This window comes from Amyelois transitella, chromosome 24 (assembly GCF_032362555.1).
Source record: "Amyelois transitella isolate CPQ chromosome 24, ilAmyTran1.1, whole genome shotgun sequence".
Classification (NCBI taxonomy): domain Eukaryota; kingdom Metazoa; phylum Arthropoda; class Insecta; order Lepidoptera; family Pyralidae; genus Amyelois; species Amyelois transitella.
Genome location: NC_083527.1, coordinates 1,419,485 through 1,435,709, shown reverse-complemented (window position 1 = coordinate 1,435,709; position 16,225 = coordinate 1,419,485). Strand labels below are relative to the sequence as shown.

Below are 16,225 nucleotides of genomic sequence, written 5' to 3'. Positions count from 1 at the left end.
TAAACTTTTCCCTTAGTCGCCTTTTACGACATGCATGGGAAAGAGAAAGAGTGGTTCTATTTATATACATACATACATACATACATACTTAAAATCACGCCTCTTTCCCGGAGGGGTAGGCAAAGACTACCTCTTTCCACTTGCCACGATCTCTGCATATTTCCTTCGCTTCATCCACATTCATAACTCTCTTCATGCAAGCTCGGCGGTTTCGGGTACTTTTGACCTGACCCTTTACCAGGACGTCCTTAATTTGATCAAGATATGTTCGTCTAGGTCTTCCCACTCCGACCTTTCCCTCCACACTCTCCATGTATATCTGCTTAGTCAACCTGTTTTCATTCATCCTCTCCACATGACCGAACCATCTCAACATACCCTTTTCTATTCTTGTAACTACATCTTCTTTCACATCAGAACATTCCCTTATCCGGTCACTCAATTTCACACCCAATATACTCCTTAACGCTCTCATTTCCACTGCATTTATTCTGCTTTCGTGCTTCTTTTGCCATACCCAACTTTCACTCCCATACATTAATGTCGGGACCAACACGCCCCTGTGCACAGCCAGTCGAGCCTTTTTGGATAGTTTCTGACTGCTCATAAAGGCATGCAAAGCTATTCACTATGTTCCCCGCGTTCACTCTCCTTTCAATATCACTATCACATTTGCCATCTGATGTAAACTTTGATCCTAGATATACAAACTCTTTCACTTGCTCAATTTTTTCTCCTCCGATCAAAATATTACATTCTGTCATTTCTTTCTCTATTTCAAAAACTAGTGTTTTAATTTTACTTACGTTCACTTTCATTCGTATTTGGCTCTGTCTACCCCGCAAGGGATATAGACGTTCCTATATGTATGTATGGTTAACAAGTTCTCGGAAATTAGCGTTCAGACCCGTTACAACGTAGGTATCCATGATGATCGCTTTCTACAGAATCTACACAGGAAATTACGTTGCTTGTTCATTGCACCGGATGTAATAATGACGTCGTGATAATTGGCTAAGTAAACCTTTTCTGAGCTTTAATTTTATAAAAAGAAAAGCTTAATTCAAACCTTTTTCTGGTTATTTTATTTTATTTGAGTAAAGATTTTTTCGTAAATAAATAATTTGTGCCAACATCCCCGTGACGTATTATTACGTCAATACGGATTCGATAATAACGTTTATAAGTCTTGTACGTCTTGAAAAGACTGATAGGCCACGTTCAGCTTAATATAATTGAGAGAAAAATAGTGATAGGTTGGAAGACCATCGCCTAAAAGAATGCCAAGTTCAAAAGTCTTTCCCTTAGTCGCCTTTTACTACATCTATGGGAAAGAGAAGGAATGGTCCTATTCGTTTTTTTATTGGTGCCGGGAACCACACAGCATCACACACACACACCATCATATCATATGAAGCAGATTTTAAATTTTCCTACGACACAGCTTCTTATTTATTTAAGAAATAAGAAGTTAATCTAAATAAAACCATCTTAAAATAATAGTTCGCAAGTTGATGTAAAGTCAGCGTCAACAAAATACATTACACAATGACCTGCTTAACAGACGACGTGACGCTACGAATCCTTAAAAAAAAAATATGAGAGAATATTTTCATAAATCACTGAAAAAGTGGTCATGTTCAAATTAAAACTAAGATTCATTTAAAAAATATATAGTTTAGAAAATTGACTTAGCGTATTAATGTCACGAGTTACTGTTATCAAACGCAGATCCTTTTTACCTACTTGCTCACACCATCACACTGAACAAATTTCTCTATAGAGCCACTACCGAAATCGCGAAAAAATAACACTTAAAAGAAAAGAAACTGTGAAATAAATGGAGTACAAAAATATTTAAAAAAAATGCGCGCTAATTCTATAAAACCTTTCTCCCTATAGGTACTCCAGGAAAATTTAAAAAGAGAACAAATACGAATTGAGCACCTTACCTTATAAAAAAAAACAACAATAATTCTTAAGTCGATTTGAATTAGAAAAATGCTTTGAATGGAATGACCGTTCCGTTCCGTCTTTAACATTACCGACATTTCTGGATCTAAGAACGCAATTAACATTGTGCTGTTTAAGAGGGAATTAAGTCCAAGTAAATTTAAAAAAAAAAACAAGGAATATAATATAATATGTAAAAGGATATTAATTATGCACAAGCCATACCGCTCCAAAATTCATCATCTCCTCTCATGGGTCTGCTGGAAGAGATTTCTATTGAATTAAGTAGCACCTTTGTACTGAAATTACTATATTAAATGCTCTTGTATATAATTTTGTGTAAGTACATAAATAAATAAATAAGAAATATTACACGTGAATTAAAAAAAAATTCGATCAATCATTAAACTATGAGAGACATACACACACATACACATACACAAAATCACGCCTCTTTCCCGGAGGGGTAGGCAGAGACTACCTCTTTCCACTTGCCACATGAGAGACATAACAAGCAACATACAGCCAACATTTCTGTATTTCAATATATATGTAGGTAAGTTTGAATGGCAAGGTTGAAATAAAAAGGCTTAGATGAACTTACTTTGTTAAAATTAAGACCGCCGTGACGAAAGGTCAAGTGTGTGCCTGAAGCTGGCGAGCTTGCATGAAGAGAGTTATGAATCTGAATGAAGCGAAAGAAGTACGCTACGCAGGGCATCGTGGCAAGTTGAAAGATGTAGTCTCTCTGCCTACTCCTCCAGGAAAGAGGAGTGATTTTATTAATGAAAATAAATCATTTATTGTGAACACAGGTTCAAAACAATTTAAAGTTGTATAGAATATGACTGAGTCCTTTCCCCCTGTCTTTTCAGACGTACCTTAGTTAATTTCATATTATATGTATTATTTGTTTGTGTATATATGTATTTCGTACATATGTATTATTTGTGGTTCCCGGCACCAGTATAAAATGAATAAGACCACTCCATCTCTTAACCATGGATGTCGTAAAAGGCGACCAAGGGATAGGCTTACAAACTTGGGATTCTTTTTTTAGGCGATGGGCTAGCAACCTGTCGCTATTTGAATCTCAATTCTATCATTGCGCCAAGTTGCTGAGCGTGCTATCAGTCTTTACAAGACTGTTGGCTCTGTCTAGCCCGCAAGGGATATATGAGTAGACGTATGTATGTATGTATAACTTGTGTATGCTAATGGGTTTCAATTATTCATATTATAAGAATTCAAATCATTATTTATTCTTTTCAATCTCTGAAATTTCCATTTTAAACTTATGCATAAATTATTTTAATTACTTAGATGCAAAAATTATGATAAGCAAATGTAAAGGTGCTTTGACGAAGACTTTTTATTACTACGAACAATATTTTGTATGCATTTTCCTCCAAAGTGAAAATTTCTTAATACAAATTCACTTTGATTTATAACAAGGGATGAAATTTAATTTTGGCTTGTGGAATGATGAAGTATCTGTCTACCCCTTTGGGAAAGATGCGTGTTTTATCTAAGAATGCTATGTTAATATTAAACGATCTATAAATAATATTATTTATGCGGGGCAGACAGAGCCGACAGTCTTTAAGACAAGTTAATGAACCTATCCCTTAGTCGTCTTCAACGACACTCCTAAAGTCATCAAGTATCTTTTTGAACAGCCTTCAATGAAATTAATATTAACAGGCCCTTTCAGGATAAATATTCGTATGAAGAAAGAATCCTCAAAATAGACAATTCTAATAAAAGAAACTCCAGCGTTTGATCTTTCCCGTTTCATTTCCCCTGGAATTGTTTATTTTTTTTTATTTGTTTAAACAATTATAGTTAAATTTAAAATTATAACGTGATACTAATCAGGTACCTTCATGTATAAGTTAGTATGTCTACTAATACATAATAAATATTTGCAACATCCGAAAGGGTAAATATTAAGATCTGTTATAGAAATATAATAATGTAGTAGAAATATAAGACCTTGTTGTACTCATGTTATGCAAATAAAATTTTAAATTTGAACTTTCTTGTACAAAACACAAATATATTGGCGGCACAATTGGCGGACTTATGCTAGACGCATTATCTACCGGGAATCATTCTTATATACATTATACAGACTATGGGATAGGCTCATGAACTTGGGATTCTTGATGACAGGTTGCTAGCCCATCACCTAAAATAGTGATGGGCTAGCACCCTGTCACTATTTAAATTTTAACTCTATCATTAAGCCTAACAGCTGAACTTATATATATGTCTATATACGGGACAAATTACGAGTAAGTTCGAGACAAAAGTTCTTTCCTCATCATGCCCTGGCCGGGATTCAAACCCGGGACCTCCGGTGTCACAAGGGTACTACCGCTGCGCCACAGAGACCGTCATATATATATATACACATACAGACAACCTCAAACACTGACGGACAGATAGACTTAACGTAACTTTACAGGTTTCTTTTTATTTACCATTTGTTTACGGAAATCTATTGCTCTTAAACATGTTGTTTACGTATAAAAGAACACATTGAAGCGACAATAAATAAACAAGGTTTATTCCGTTGCAAATTCAAGAAAAAATTTCCAACACATTTGTATTTTAAATCAACAATTTCTAAGCAAATCGAGAGCAAAATGAAACTGTTTTCCCAAAACATGTTTATTTTTTGTGAATAAAATTCTTATTATGTGCGGAAGGAAAGCGGGGTGATTTAAATGCGTCGCAATTTTTACCACATTTAAAATTATGCTTTTATTAGGACAAATAAAAATTATCCGACTAATATAACAAATATCGTAAAAGGCGACTAAGGTTTAGGCTCATAAACGAACTTGGTATTTTTTTTTTAATAGGCAATGGGTTTAGCAACCTGCCACTATTTGAAATTCAATTCTATCATTAAGCCAAATAGCCGAACGTGGCCAATCAGTCTTTTCAACACTGTTGGCACTGTCTACCCCGCGAGGGATAAAGGCGTAATTTTTTGTATGTATAAACAACCATGTAACTGTTGTAAAGATAACTAAATATGTAATTGTATATTTTTCATTAATTATTTAGAAATTGATTGATTATTATAAAGCTTGATCAAATTAAGGACGTCCTGGCATAAGGTCAGGTCAAGAGTACCTGAAACCGCCGCTTGCATGAAAAGAGTTATGAATGTGGATGAAGCGAGAGAAGTATGCAGAGATCGTGGCAAGTGGAATGATGAAGTCTCTGCTTTCCCTCCAGAAGTAGGCGTGATTTAGTATGTATTATAATTATAATGCATCCTTAATTCTTTTCGACTTTGGATTTTCCTTTACATTTTGGTTGACTGGAAGAAATAACAATTGGAATAAGTCCGCCGTTGTACATATTCTTCAAAATTCAATTACTGTTTTGTTAATTTGTTATATTTTTTTTTATGTGCAATAAATAGTTTACAAACAAACAAATAAATATTTTATTTACCTTGTTACATTCACCCAAATGCGTCATTCTCTAGTTACTAGGTACGTGTATTTTTTTAAAGGGCACGAACCTACAAAAAATTGTCAATCTCATTATTCTAAATAATCCCATCACTTTCATAAATCTTTAAAATTGGCCCTTTTTACGAATAAATTATATTTTATACGCGAAAATACGGTGAAAATTGGCGGCAGATTTTCACTGCTTCATCATCAAACATTATTGTCTTTTCGCTTTTTACAATGTATACATTTCACGTCTATATCCCTTGCGGGTTAGACAGAGCCGACAGTCTTGACAACAAGGTCACGTTCAGCTGTATGGCTTTCTGATGGAATTGAAATTCTAATGGTGACAGGTAGCTAGCCCATCGTCTACAAGAATTATACCAAAATTAGCTATTCCTTTAGTCGCCTTTTACGACATCCACGGAAGAGATATGAAGTTGTCCTATTCTAAAATGCCGAGAACATGTTTCTTTTTTAATTCAGCAAAAAATTACTTAGCATTATAGATTACATATACAATACTTCAGATTATTACAATTATTTCGATGATTATTAAAATATTAGTAAAAATCACTCATTGCTTATAAAAAAGTACAATAATACAAATACTGTGCGGTATTGCGAAAAGGTTAAAAAAACACCTCCATTTTACATTTATGGCTTAGGTGTTTAATTTAATTGTTATTTTCAAAAACTGAAATCGTAAATGAAGACTTGAAAAATATGAAAATAACAAAGGCTACTAAAGACCAAAACTTTTGAACCTACCCTATATAATCTCGTTAAAAAATCCATTAATTAATCAAACATTGTACCTAATCAATCTAATTTCTGACCAATTTCGACGTAAAACCATGCAACACATCTACGCCATGATAGAATCGAGTTAGGCGGGAACGGAATTTTAGTTCCACACGGCTTACCGCGCGCGTTGCATGTCTAGCTGAGAACGGAATGGCGTGTTCGGATTTCGAAAAAGTTTTGTTCATCTGAAAATACTGGCCGTATTCCGATTTTAGTGTTCGATTTAAAAAACCATTAGGTCAAATGACATTATTATTTTTTTTATTTTAAGAGTGGCATAGAAAATACATATAGGTATTGTGCTAGTATCTAATGTGGTAGTGATTGAATTGTAAGTGTTGTTTAGTGTGGAATAATTAGTGTTTGCAGTTGATTGAGAAATAGTTGAATCACAGCCAGCGCTAAATGTAAGTATAAAAATAATAAAACAATGTAAGGACGTGACCAATCGATTTTAAATTTACGATTATTTCGAAACGTGCGTGCCGCGTCGGTCGAGGATCACGTATAGGCGTCTTTTTTTTTTCATAATTTCCAAATTCAAAATTTGATTGACCCTTTTAAAAAATAGTCTTATCTTTTTTTTTAATTTTTTATATATGTATATAAGTATGAATACACAGCTTTTTTTGATGTGCTAAACGGTTTTTTCGGAAAAAATAATAGTTTTTTTTATAACTAAAGAACACAGGATATAAAACAACTCAAGATTTTTCTTCTACGGAATATTCTGTTTTAATAAAAACAACTAAATTATAAAAGTTAATTTATTATGCATAAACATAACAGTTCTTTGGTAATACAAAGTAGGTATCTTCTGGAAGTAACTCTGGTTTAATTAGAAGTACTAAATTACCTTTTATTTTAATACAAGACTAGAATAATAATTTCGGCACACAAAACTCTTAAAAAGAAGTTCGATGGAATTGTTTCTAAATAAACTAAACCTTAATGAGTTTTTACTTATCAGAAGAATTATTTTTGCATTCAAAAGAATAGTGTATGTATGGTGCCGCAGAAATTTGTCTAATGTCTAGTTATAAACATACATAGGTACATACATATGATCATATTTTATGGTCTTTTAATTAACTATTATGTGATTAATACAAAATATTTTATACTGACGTTGATGTTAACACTGTGGACAAACCTCTGTGGTTTTTATCAGTGTTCTTATATATGTACTAGATATGTATATTTAATTTTTATATATATTGTGAAATAAATAAAGAATATATGTATATCATAGCGTAGATGGAACCAACAGTCTTGAAAAGACTGAAAGACCACGTTCAACTGTATGTAACTTAATGATAAAATTGAGATTCAAATAGTGACAGGTTGCTAGCTCATCGACTAAAAGAAGAATAACAAGTTTATAAGCGTATTGACATATAAATCTAATAAGTTTTGGCATTATTTGTATTTAAGGCGGCACCGATCCTGAAAATTAATCTCAAATCGCCTGGGTACGACGTATTGTTAATTTAATTTTTTAATAATTTTTAGTCTTAAACTTTTTTTGATGTCGATTTAATTATTATTTTTTAATCTATGCTAATATTATAAAGCTGAAGAGTTTGTTTGTTTGAACGCGCTAATCTTAGGAACTACTGGTTCGAATTGAAAATTTTTTGAGTTGAATAGACCTTTTATCGAGAAGGCTTTAGGCTATAGGTATACCACCACGCTGCAACTATTAGGAGGGAAGAAATAATAGAGAATGTGAAAAAATCGGGAAAAAATATTCATCCTTGAGGGCTTAAATGATGCCAAATAACTTTTCCACGCGGACGAAGTCGCGGGCACAGCTAGTTGTCCTTTGTGATGTAAGTACATTTGCGTGCCAAGCAGCTGAACGTAATCTATCAGTATATTCAAGACTGTTGGCTCTGTCTACTCCGCAAGGGATATAGACGTGATTATATGTAGATATATACGATAGATTGCGCACAATATACCTAACCTACTTTGACAATCTCCAACAATCGCCTAGATACGACTCATTGTAAAATTAATTTTCTTTTTTTTATGCATAATTTCACCATTAAGCGGTTGGGCGTGGTCTTTCAGTGTTTGAGAAACTGTCAGTTCCGTCTACCCCGTAAGGCATATAGACGTGACATGCATACATATATTAATTTGAACCTGTGCCTTCCTTTTTCTTGGCTTATTGCGCATCGACAAAAACACCATTTTTTACAGTCGGTTAATGTTGTTCAGTCTCGTGTGCACTCATCATTTTTATTTTTAATTACTATTTTCATTTCTTTGATTCGCCATCCGGAGACATCGCATATGGCGCGCGTTGCGTTTTTTTTTTTGTTAGATATTTGATTTGTTTAAAAATAAACGTCACTCGTTCTTTGAATAGAATTTATGAAATTGAATTTTCCATCGTATCTATTTTAGGCTCTTTCAATTTTTGCACTTAGAAGTGTCGGTAAAAAGCACTATTACATTTTTGTAGGATTTTCAATCGGATTTTTGTATATTTAAAAATATCATCATTTACACGGGTTGTTTGTTTGTCATTATTAGAATTTAGTTTGACACTAGCTTAATTTGTGTGATTTGTCTCGTATATTATTTATTTAGAGATTAAAATTCATATGTATATATATCATACTACCTATTACCCGTAGCTTCGCCCACGCGAATTTAGCGACATCTACAAAAATCAACGAACTAAACGCTAACTACAAAGGAATACAGGTTTTTCGCAAATTTCAAGGGAATTATAGTTTTTTAACGGGATGAAAGGTACCCTAGGTAGGTTCTTCAGACTCTTAATTTTATGTAGGTGGTAATTTGAGAAGGTTATTTCAGTAACACGTGAAAAGGTAACAAAAAAACTAACTTTTATTTATCATATTAGGAATGGTCGAAGTGGGAAGACCTAGACGAACGTATCTTGCTCAAATTATGTCCTGGCAAAGGGTCAGGTCAAGAGTACCCGTAACCGTCAAGCTTGCATGAAGAGAGTTATGAATGTGGATGAAGTGAAAGAGATGCGTAGCGGGAGCGATAGTTCGACTCTACCGCCACCAAAGGGAAGATCTTCCGCCAGGCTAGGTGTTATGCCTGGGGAACCGCGCGACAGACGATGTTTTGTCGGAGGTTGTATATATAGCTCCAATCCGTGACATCTTTGCTTGCGCGATTTAGGTTTTTCGCTGTTTTTGACTGATAGCGTCGCGTGATTTTTTATTTTAAGTTTTGTGACTTGTGGCGCCACAGATGAATGCAGGGATCGTGGCAAGTGGAAATATGTAGTCTCTGCCTACAAAGGCGTGATTTTATTTATCTATACTAATATTATAAAGCTGAAGAGTTTGTTTGTTTGTTAGTTTGTTTGAAGGCGCTAATCTTAGAAACTACTGGTTCTAATTGAAAAATTATTTTTGTGTTGAATAGACCATTTATCGAGGAAGGCTTTAGGCTATATAACATCACGCTGCAACTATAAGGAGCGAAGAAATAATGGAAAATGTGACAAAAACGGGGAAAATTATTCACCCTTGAGGGCTTCAGTGATGCCCAAATAACTATTCCACGCGGACGGAGTCGCGGGCACAGCTAGTGTATGTATAACATTATTATACATAGCAGTTTAAAACCCTAGAACCACATCAGTAAATGGGCGTGAATGTTGAACTCAAACTTATATTGTGACAACTTACCAACATAACTAACTTGCGCCGTTTCCGGTGTCGCTAACTGTAGAAAGTTTGTGCCAGATCTCGCCGAACTGTCCTGTGATAGTTAAGGTTGTATGTTGAGGTAAGTTTCTAATGAATATCACATGTTATCATTGCAGAGTTTAATTGCAACTTTGGATTATTGTATTCTTACTAAACTTTTGCTTTTGACATAAAAAGGAATCGTCGAATACCTATGCATGAAAAGATTCCTCTAATGATTCCTCTAATGAGCGTAGCGGAAGCGTAGGTGTAGCAAGTGGAATTCCATAGTCTCTGCCTACCCCAATGGGAAATAGGCGTGATGGTATGTACATTTGTATGTAGGAATCTATTTCAAGTTTACTTCTTAATTCCGACGTATTCTTGACGTTTGAGCGTTAATTTGAATTATTTTAGGAATTAATTTGTAATAAAATTTCATTTTACGGGTGCCGTGTGGTTCTCGACATCAATACAAATAGAGAATAGGACCACTCCTCTTTCCCATGGATGTCGTAAAAGGCGACTAAGGGATATACTTATAAACTTGGGATTCTTCCTGTAGACGATGGGACCTATCACTATTTGAATCTCAATAATATCATTAAGCTAAACAGCTGAACGTGGCCTTTTAATACTTTCAAGACTGTATGTATATGTATGTATACTATTTGTAGTTCAATTTGTGTAATAAGTCCTTTAAATATTTATTTACAATTAAAACTAAATTGATTCTGAACACGACAAATTTTAATGCAAACACGTGTTTGATAAAATAATTATGCAGTGCTTTGCAAGCTCCTATTGTATAGCTTCCGTTAGCTTTTAGTTCGTTATAAATAACTTCTGTTTTCAAACGTTCCAACGGATGGGTAGACTCTGTTTGTTATGAATTATAACAATTAGATGAACTGTTACCTACTCATAATAGTAGCGGTAGTAGTTATAATAGATTTAAGTGATGTGACGTCAATAAGTGATACCTAGTAATTTTGAAAATAAATCTATTCTATTCTATTACAATGTTATATTAGATTTGGTTTAACATTATTAAGTGCCGTGTGGTTCGGGGCACTATAGAATAGGAACTAGGTACTTCCACATGTTACACATGGATGTCGTAAAAGGCGACTAAGGGAAAGACTAATAAATATTTGGGATAGACAAAGTAAGTTTACATTTTTTTTTTTTTGATTTACCATATCACATCTTTTTACTCACGGGGTAGACAGAGTCAAAAACCACAATATTCATAAGACATTATAGTGTACGTACTTTATTTCGTTTTTATTATCAAAAGTATGGGGAAGGAAAGAAAAAAAAAAACAATTTTGAAAATATCGTCGAAAATATTGGAAAATTGAGTAAAAATTGAGAGCGCTCTGTTTGAAATTCGACCAGGAATTTTCCAATTTTCCTGTCGCATTTTCACCACTTTTAATCAAAAGACATGCAATTGTGTACCAAAGGAGGTTGTTGGTAGTTATTTTGAAACTGAAATTGTACGGAGAACAATTTTACATACATATGGTCACGTCTATATCACTTGCGGGGTAGACAGAGCCAACAGTCTTGAAAAGACTAAATGGCCACGTTCAGCTATTTGGCTTAACGATAGAATTGGGATACAACTAGTGACAGCTTGCTAGCCCATCGCCTAAAAAATAATTCCAAGTTTGTAAGCCTATCCCTTAGTCGCCTTTAACGACATCCATGGGAGAGAGATGGTGTGGCCCTATTCTTTTTTGTATTGATGCCGGGACCCACACGGTTCAACAATTTTAGTTTGAAAATAACATCTTAATACCTATTATAAAAAAAAAAAAACAATTGTTTCGCTAACGAATTTTATTTTAAAAACTTTTTAAGTAGTTAAAGATAAGTTGATCGGGTTGTTTGTTTTGAGAGATTGATTGAAGTTAAAAACTTTCACCCTAACTGAAGTTTTCAACTTTCGCATTGCAGTGACAACAACGGATCATTGTAACATGATTGGACACGTCCGAAATAAAATAAAGGCAAGTTACCAGCGCGTTTAAAACCTTATTAGTTACTAATAGAACAATGTATTCTCTCGTCCACATTCTATTCTAAGTTTGGATATTTGTGAAGTTGACGTTGTTGAAGAAAATGCTGCAGTGCAGTTTGTTACCGCTTCTTCTGCACTGACGCCTTGGAAGCGGCAGTAAACTTTGTTTTAAGTAATTTATTTGACGTCAACCAATGTTGTGAAGCCAAAAGTTTTGACAATTATTAAGCGATATGAAGTAGCCTATAATAATGAATAAAAATTTTGAATTTGAATTTGAGAATTTACAAATAATTCTCACCCTTTCTACTAATAATATAATTTGAAAGTGTGTTTGTTTGTCCGGCTTTGAAGTCGAAACCACTGGACCGATCATCATGAAATTTCGCTTACAATGACATATTATATAGTGTGGTGTATGGAGAAGGATTTGGCTTACCTTTCACACCGCAAAATCGTAAAAAAATATATTATCTTTAATTATTTTTATTCAAAAATATGATGGCCTTGGACCTCAATCTGTCTGATGGTAAGTAAGATGGATGGGTCTAAACTAAACACGCAAGCTTAAATAATGTATATTCACTCTTGTCCTAAAAGTCTAGAAGAAATTTGGCGCTAATGCCAAATTACTTAATGCGGGATAATTCCTATAATAATAGCATAATAACGACGATATTAGTTTAACATGCCGTGTGGTTCTCAGCACTTTAATATCGGACCACTCCATATCTTTCCCATGGATGGGGTAAAAAGCGACTAAAGGAAATACTATTAAACTTGCTGTCACTATTTGAATCTCAATTCCATCATCAAGCCATGCAGCTTTTTCGTCTTTTCGAGACTGTTGGCTCTGTCTAGCCAACAATGTCTTGTTTTATTTTTGTATTATTTTGTTGCATCTTTAATCATCTCTACATACTAATAAAATATCAAAATAAAAAAGATCTAAATATTTTTTTTAAATTAATCGATTGATTGATCATCCGAAAATTAATGTAAGTTTGAATCTATAAAAAGAAAAATAATACTAATTAGTCCAAGATCCCAGAGCCGTAAGACACAACTTATTTTCTAAAGAATGGATCTTTCGATTCTCAGTAGTCTTTCATGTACTTTTAATACCTGCATGTTTGTGAGACTTGCCCGGTGACACCTGCGCAGGTACCAGGCGAGAAAGGTAACTAACAATCACAGTTACTTAACTTAAATTTTTATGACTGATTTTTATATATATTTTATAGAATATTACTCTGAAGTCATATCAGAGAAGTCAGACGCTTTCCATGCGCCAGAACTTTTGTCAGACGCTTTAAAGCTCTATCAAAAAAAAATTAACTTAATTTATTTTTAAATGTCTGACTTTTATATATGTTATTCAGATAACTATTACAAAGTTGTATTAAATCAGTCAGACAGTTTGTAATGACCAAACACCCCTGAAACACAAGAATTACTCAGCCTCGAGTATGAGCGCGATAACACAATGCGCATGCGCGTCAGAGTAAAATATCTAATATTTGAAAAGTACTTACTATTTCAATTTCATATTTTTGCATATCTATTCAAATACGATGAAATTTATAATTAAAATAATAATTAATCATTTTTAAAATAATGGGAAAATGAATTTATTTGTAGCAATAATAGCCTTTCAAAAAGAATGAATTTTATTTTATAAAATATATCTATTATAATAATTTCAATAAAAAAATAATTAATTATGATTAATCAATTGAAATTGTAAGCCAAAAGTCAAAGTACGGTACCTGGTTCATGAAGTGATTCGCTAACGAATCCGGGTAATTGGTCACCATCAAACCAATGAAAACGGTACTGGTTATCTTCTAACGTCCATCCATTATTTTCCGGAGTAAAATAGTTGGTTGTTTTTGATTTGCATTATTATTTTGATGATGAAAATTATTAAGAGACAATAAAATAATAATTCAATTGATTAATCATAATTAATTATTTTCTTATTGAAATTATTATAATAGATATATTTTTTAAAATAAAATAAAAATCATTCTATTTGAAAGGCTATTGCTACAAAAAAATTCATTTTCCCCTATTTATATGCAAAATATTATATTATTTTAAAAATGATTTATTATTATTTTAAATATAAATATCATCGTATTTGAATAGATATGCAAAAATATGAAATTAAAAACAGTAAGTACTTTTCAAATATTAGATATTTTACTCTGACGCGCATGCGCATTGTGCTATCGCGCTCATACTCGAGGCTGAGTAATTCTTGTGTTTAAGAGGTGTTTGGTCATTACAAACTGTCTGACTGATTTAATACAACTTTGTAATAGTTATCTGAATAACATATATAAAAGTCAGACATTTAAAAATAAATTAGGTTAATTTTTTTTTGATAGACCTTTAAGGCGTCTGACAAAAGTTCTGGCGCATGGAAAGCGTCTGACTTCTCTGATATGACTTCAGAGTAATATTCTATAAAATATATATAAAAATCAGTCATAAAAATTTAAGTTAAGTAACTGTGATTGTTAGTTACCTTTCTCGCCTGGTACCTGCGCAGGTGTCATCGGGCAAGTCTCACAAACATGCAGGTATTAAAAGTACATGAAAGACTACTGAGAATCGAAAGATCCATTCTTTAGAAAATAAGTTGTGTCTTATGGCTCTGGGATCTTACTCTAAATGCTTTTAACATGAAACATGAATGAACAAAATAAACAGACATTGGTTAATAAAATAAATACACACAATAAAATAAAAACAACGTTTTGTCGAAAATTTTCCCTCAAAAAATTGCCATTACCAAGTAAAATACTTGAAAAGAACTTCGTGAAGAGACACAATAAAAAACAGATAACAGAATAAAACCGATAAAGAAGGTAAGTACAAATTATTCAAATGAAACCAACTTTGTCCCAACTCAGTTGCCAAGATAAGATAAATCTACGTATACAGAATGCAAAGTTTGAAATTTATATATTATACATTAGTTTGAAAACTAACCTTACGGTTGGCGACTTCACTAATGTCACACGCAATCAGCCAATCACAGTGAGGAAACGACGCGCTCGACCAATAGCAGCGAAATGCCTATGGCGGCATCTCAAACGTCACACGCCACAAGCCTATCACAGCGCGTACGCTAAATCGCGCAAGCAAAGATTTCACGGTTTATATCCCTTGTGGGGTAGAAAGAGCCAACAGTCTTGAAAAGACTGATCGGTCACGTTCTGCTATTTGGCTTCATGATATAATTGAGATCCAAATAGTGACAGGTTGCTAGCCCATCGCCTAAAAAAAGAATCACAAGTTTGTAAGCCTATCATTTAGTCGCCTTTTACGACATCCATGGAAATGAGATGGAGTGGTCCTATTATTTTTTGTATTGGTGCCGGGAACCACACGACACAGGATCCATGGGTTAAATTCTTAAAATCACTATTTGGGTTCTTTTAGTCACATATAGATCCTTATATAGGTTTTACGGTAATATCTTTCAAGTACAGACATCGGTCAATTACAATTCTAACATAAATCACGCCCCTTTCCCAAAAAGGTAGGCAGAGTACTTTCTACTTGCCGCGATCCCTGTATACTTCTTTCACTTCATTCACACTCATCAATCTTTTAGCAAGCGCGTTGGTTTAGTGTTAACTTGCTAAAAAAAAGTAAACATAGATAAATAGATAGATAACATACCATGAAATAGCCAAAGTGCATGTAAGTACAAAGTCAGTAAGTCAAGTTCAAGTCAGTCAATCAACTATTAAATAACTTTCGTGTTTGACACCCAAAACTAAGCAATCACAATTTCCTGTGAATTTAGGAATAGTGATGTCACCCGCACAATTTCTGAAACTATCGATAGGCAATATTTTCATATTTACCATTCGATATTTTTACATATGTAGGTACATACATATAATCATGTCTGTATCAGTATATATATATGTCAGTCTTGAAATGACTGACAGGCCACGTTCAGCATTAGTGACAGGTAGCTAGCCCATCGCCTAAAAGAAGAATCTCATGTTTGTAAGCCTATCCCTTACTCGCCTTTTATGACATCCATGGGAATGAGGCGGAGTGGTTCTATTCTTTTTTCATTGGTGCTGGGAACCAGCCTTGCAGTCTTGTTGAGACAAAATTATTATCGTGAACATTCTTTCAGGCCACTAGTAATTAATAAAAATTGAGGAATCATCCAATATTTTATCCAATTCGCACTGAAATACGTCACTAAATTGAACATATTCTTACCATAATAATTATGA

General features: G+C 33.5%; 1 protein-coding gene across 1 annotated transcript in view; it reads left to right on the top strand.

Annotated features, from left to right (window-relative positions):
• Positions 1 to 6,366: 6,366 nt before the first annotated feature.
• The window catches only part of LOC106137104 (orexin/Hypocretin receptor type 1), a 95,143-nt gene continuing 85,284 nt past the window's right edge, over positions 6,367 to 16,225 (top strand). Inside the window, exon 1 of the mRNA XM_060951197.1 lies at positions 6,367 to 6,646. The gene's annotated coding sequence lies outside the window, so the exon portion shown is untranslated. The remainder of the gene's footprint in view (positions 6,647 to 16,225) is intronic.